This window comes from Pagrus major, chromosome 18 (genome assembly GCF_040436345.1).
Source record: "Pagrus major chromosome 18, Pma_NU_1.0".
In the NCBI taxonomy this organism is placed as follows: domain Eukaryota; kingdom Metazoa; phylum Chordata; class Actinopteri; order Spariformes; family Sparidae; genus Pagrus; species Pagrus major.
In genome coordinates, this window is record NC_133232.1 from 7,165,704 (window position 1) to 7,171,726 (window position 6,023).

Below are 6,023 nucleotides of genomic sequence, written 5' to 3' on the forward strand. Positions count from 1 at the left end.
GGAAAGTTTTGCTCCAACTGAGAAAGTTTGGATGTGGGTTTCCCCATGCTAGCGGAGCCTTGGCCAATCCAAATGAGGAGGAGGGTCATATGCAAATGTATCCAAACTCAACACAAAGAGAAAAGCCCTCCTGCCCTGAGGAGACTCACAGCTCTGGAGTGCTTTTAAAGAAACATGACACCGCCTTCTCTCCCCATTTCTGTCTGCATAAAGTCATCACAACCTGCCATCTGAGCACTTAAAATCATTTGGAAAAGTTGTGTTACTTCAAATCCCAGAGGGAGCAGAACGTATATTTACACTCCATCGCACTGACGTATGATTCAGAAAGAAATACATATACAAAAGGACATCATCATAAATACACCGACAGTTTCACAGCTGTCAGTCATCTTTAATCTTCTTTGTGAAAACAGACAGGCTTTTTTTCCCCTTCAGAGTATAAAGAGTAAATTATTATTGTGTATTCTTTAAATCCAAACTTTAATGTGTCCACAATCCAAGACAGCTTTCTCTTCTTTGAGCTGACACTTGTTTTTGATGTGTGTCCTTGGAAATGAACAAGATGATGTGGTTGTTTCAACTCGTAGGGGGGGAGACAATCCTTGAAGACTCATCCAGCTATGAAGTGAATGCTGAAAATTCAGACGCCTGTCCTTAATGTGACACAACTCACATTCCAGCTTTTTCCAATATATAATTATGAGGAGTTAGAGTGTTCATCTCCAACCACATCCAGGCATTTCCAGCAAATCAGGGGCAGGAGCTCATCCCAGTCATTCCTTTGCAGTTAAAGGTTTGTTTGTTAGTGAAGAGAGTCCTTTGTGTCACGTGAAATTATCATAAATTCCTGCTTCAGTGAAGGAATGATGGAGAAGCCATGCACAGATGTATTCTAAAAGCAGCTGATCAATTAAAGTTTGTTTCCAGCAAAAAAGATTCAATTCCTGCACACACTTTTCACCTCTGCTTTGATTTGATTCATTAAAATTCGACTGGAAATTTGGGTCACAAAGACTTTTGATGATCATGATGTTGGTGATATCTTGAGAAATGCCTTTGTGAGCAAGACCTTTATTAGTAAATCAAATCAATGCATAAAAGGGAGTTTACTATTTCATTCTGGAATTAGATCTTTTAGATGATTTGATTCTCTGCACCACAAAAAGAGACAGGGAGGGTTGTGTGCATGTTGCCTTCGACTCGATGCAGAATGTGTTCGCATTAAAGATTTGCTCAAAATGGACGATTCAAGGCTTTAAGAAAAAGTTTCATGTACATGTTTGTGAAGTTTCATGTTCTTTTTCAAAGTTTTCTCACTCCCAACTCGTTAAATACGGCAGCTTGGTCAGTGGCCTCAAACACAGGACAAAACATTTATTCATTCATTTAGTCATTTAGCTCTTTTCAGGTGATTTCATGCCCTGTGGAAGACAAAATTGTACAGTGATAGCGAGGTTTACAGGGAACCAATCTAGTGTAAATTCTTTCCTTATTCTATATCCATTCATCCAACATTACAAGTTATAACTCAGAAGACGTCTCAGTGGAAGTTTGCAGACTTGGGGAAATACAGTCCTGTCACAGTCTTTACAAAGACCATGTAGAAAACATTCTATGAGACAGTACTTCAGATGTAGATATTTCTGTCTCTTCTGGCTCTGGTCGGATTAAAAAACCTGCAGACACCAAGTTAAAACCATTAAAACCAGTCTGAGCTCAACAGCTGCAGATCCACTGAGCTGAATGTCTTCCCAATATGCTCAGCGCTTATTTTTCATTCGGTCCTGCGGGCTGAGAGAGAGTCAGGCCGAGGAGGGTTCAAGAGTATCACTTTCCTCTCGGCTCGGAGGGAGGGGGACTGTTTAAATCATAAAGACATCAGCACTGTCATCTTCTAATGCACGGAGAGATGGATGACTGAGGGTATACTGACGGGGTTGGACGTTGCTCTCAAGCATTATTTTGGCACTTTGAGCACCACAAGCTGAATGCCATCTAATCCCATTTTACTGGAGAGAAGGCAGACATCTCCAAAACTCTGCAACTCACACTAAAACATTCAAGATGGATAAAATACACTGCAGGTAAGAGGAAATATTTAGCTTTGAATTTAGGTTGAACCATCCCTTTAAGTTTAGGCAAAACAAATCTACCTATAAAAGCTACTGAATGTATATACCTCAATATACAAAACAATCTTAAATCCTAAACAGAACCAGAAATATTTAAAATGACCTCTAACTTTCTGTGAAGTCTGCAGTCGCCTGTTGAGGAGATCCAAACCTGAGACATCCAGGCAGAGCAGAGGTCAGCCAATCAGATTAGATTATCAGCAAAACAAACACCATGAACCTCCTGTCTGCAGCCAATCAACTGGCTCAGTGTGTGTGTGTGTGTGTGTGTGTGTGTGTGTGTGTGTGTGTGTTAGAGAGAGAGAGAGAGTACATTCCCAGTTGAAAAAAGTTACAGGAAGTGAGTGCTTTTGCAGACACACACAGGAACACGTCTGTTTCTAATTAATCCACCACCTGGATGAAGGTTTGTGGTCAGAACGTAGCAGACCATCAATCTTCAACTTTCTTCACTTCAAGACGCTCAGATGAAGCTGTTCAACATTAACTCTTTCAGTGTTGCATCATTTGCTTTCATTCATTTGTCATTTGAAGTTGATATATAATGTTTCTTGTGTTCTTTAGCTGCTGGAAATGTCTGAATGAGACTTTACAGTTTGACAGGAAGGAAAAACTGTAATAAAAACCAAATGAAGAACATCTGCAACAGCTGCAGGGATTTGGGACAAGTATGTGATTAAGGTGAACCTTTTTTACGGTGTTATCTGCAAGTATTGCTGAACCCCCATTCCTCCTACATGGCTGATAACAGATCACAGCATGCTGGCTTATCACACAGACGTGTGTGTGTGTGAAAGAAAAACTCCCTGAACTGTTCGACAAACGACATTTAACAAAGTGCTCTGAGGAAACATCCGACACATTCTTCAAGATACTGAAACTTTACTGGACTTTTTTTGTGACCAGTTCAGTTTAATATAATTCGTCATACAAGAAGAGGCAGCCACAGTGAGCTGTAAGATGACTACTGCAAGAAAAAAACTTGCATATGATTCTACAAAAACCTCACTTTACGTTCATTGATGACGTTTTTTAACAGTTAATGCCAATATTTTTTAAAATTCTCACTTTTTACAAACCTGCTTATGGCAACTATGCTATAGTTATGATACAAGATACTGTAGATTATATACTGTACATAATATGCAAGTTTTTATTGTAAATGTCTATTCTATATTTCAGATTACTTTTTGCGGGACTGTATTTTGACTGTTATGCATCACTTTTGGAAAAAGACTTAATCTGTTTCAGATTCTGAGTATTAAAGGGGAGCTGTGATCTCAATGATAAGAGGAACATAAATTCGTGGAGAGCATGCAGCATTTTCCTATTGCGGGGTGGCCGGTGTGGTTCACGCCACCTGACGGTGGTTTTGATGCTGTGGCTGATCAGTGTATATATGCATATCTGTATGTATGTATTTATGTATGTATGCACGTATGTGTATGTATGTATTTGTGCTTTCTTTTCTTTTTTTTTGCCTTCTTGTTTTAACTTCAACTAGTCTGGCTTGACTGTTATATCATCTTCCTGAGTGTCCTGCTTTTGTTCTGTCAAAGCACTGTCTACTCTGTGAGGTGCTCTACAAATAAAGTTATTATTATTATTATTATCATGTGTTTTCTTAAGTTGTAGCGTTTGCCCTTGTCAGCCACTGTAAAACAGCGTTTAGATCACACTTGTACCCCTTTCACACCCCAAACCCACTAATATTCAGCTTTTTTGTCTTTTAATCAGAACAATTGGTACAATCAGCATTTGAAGAGAAACTGAAAAATAAAGAGAAAGCCGTTTGAGCCGTAGTATCCATGATTTCCACCATCTAGCACGGTTTCTCCCATTCTGGCATATGGAACATATGACTTGATTATCTCTGAGCTGTAGTCTTTGCGGTGTGTTCAGGTGCAGCTTTTTGGCCGAGACACAGGCGACGTGACTGTCGGCATTTGTCACAGCTAGTTCTTCGATGTCGGTTGGGTGTGTCTGGGATCTTTCATGCTTTTAGTTTTAGAAAGTCCTCTTAACAAATACATGTTATTTTGTATGAAGGGTTCCAAAACAAACCATGTTGTGTACATATAGAACAAAACGAAGAAATCACCAATCATTGGTGAAATAAGCTGGAAGCTCAGTGTCAGAATCTGTTCAGTGTTGGCCCTGGATGTCATCAGGTCATCAAGGTGAGCAACACCTTTCACCACCAGCCTCCTGTCCTGTTGAAGACATCTTATTGTAGCTTTAATAGCTGTGTGGAAAAGTGGCAGCAGATTTAGAGCTTCACCCTGAGTGTGTGTGTGTGTGTGTGTGTGTGTGTGTGTGTGTGTGTTTATGTTTGTGTGTGACCCCATTAGCAGCCATTAGAACTGCATTCAACAGTACATTCACCTTTTGTTTAGCCTGTGTGTGTGTGTGTGTGTGTGTGTGTTAAAGGCAGGATGTAGCTGATCTGCTGACCCACATGTTGCCAGATAAGGATCAGAGTGGAAGAAGACAAATACCACACTCTCCTGTGAGAGGATACACTGTGTGTGTGTGTGTGTGTGTGTGTGTGTGTGTGTGTGTGTGTGTGTGTGTGTGTGTGTGTGTGTGTGTGTGTGTGTCTAACTCCATTCATTTTCATATTAGCTGATTGTGTTCCTGGTAAAAAAAAAAATCTTTGGAGCTCTCATTGTCCAAAAACTAGTAAAGACACATCAGCGGGCCACACTGATTAATCTACCGCTGAAAATAGTCTTCAATAAATGCACTATTCGTGTGTCTTCAGTAGGAACCAATGGGCTCGGGGCTGAGGCCACAGACATGGAAGAGAAGTCAGAAAGTTCTTAGAAACAGAATAACACATTATTTGTTTGGCTCTTGTCACAGGATTTGTTGGCAATAAGAAAAATAAAGTACAGAATATTTTTAGGATTATCTTTGTAGCCAGAAGGCTGTTGAATCGACATTACTTCCTTTGACTAGAAACGTTCTTCTAACTTCTGTGTTTTTAGGGCAACACATCCTCAGACCCACACAAAATCTGCAACAACCTGACAGCAGCAGCAAAATGGCAACAGACGTACTGGACCTTCCTCTTACAGTCACAGTTGGTCAGGTTTAAGAAAACATTGTGTTTTGGTTAAAATGACGTTGCTGAGTTAAAATAACTCTCCATTGACATTTGGTTTCACACTGGACTTAAACAGCGACCTCCTTGATAAAAGTCCTGTACTTGTTTGACCCACCTCGTCCTCCTCCCTATTTGGACTTTCTTGTATCAAACTAATCCTGACTTCATTGCGCTATGAGAAGAAAATAGTCCTGATTATTTTTTTTTTGTTCGTCTAATATTTTGACAAAATGTCTAAAATGAAATAGTTTTTTTGTTAATTTATGGAACTTTATATTTGATTTGTGACTGTTGTGGTTCTTGTTGTCTGGTGTCTTGTAAAGGTGCAGGCCACTTAAATAAACCAACCAATCATTTAATCAATCATTTCTACTAATCACTTTTATACAGTTGAAGTGACACTCACAATGACAAATAGCAGAAATATACATTTAAAACCCATAACTCTGAAAGACTCTCCCTCACCCCAACTAGACCTTCAGTACTTTCTGTCTGAACCTTCGTCTGATTGGTGGATCCCGCCTGACAACAGGTGATGACACCAGTTTGTTCACACCCAATCAGTGATCGAGCTGAACCCGTTCACCTCCAGTTCTATTGTTTGACTGAATCGCTGATTTGTTTACATGTTGACCTCTGAACCCCTCCTCCTTCTCCTCTTCATCACCTCCTCCACCCTTCTTTCTCCTCCTTAAACATTTCTGCAGACGTTCCTCCTCCTTCTCTCCTCCTCCTCTCCATCCTGCCTCCTCCTCCCTCGCCTCTTCTCCTCCCCTGCA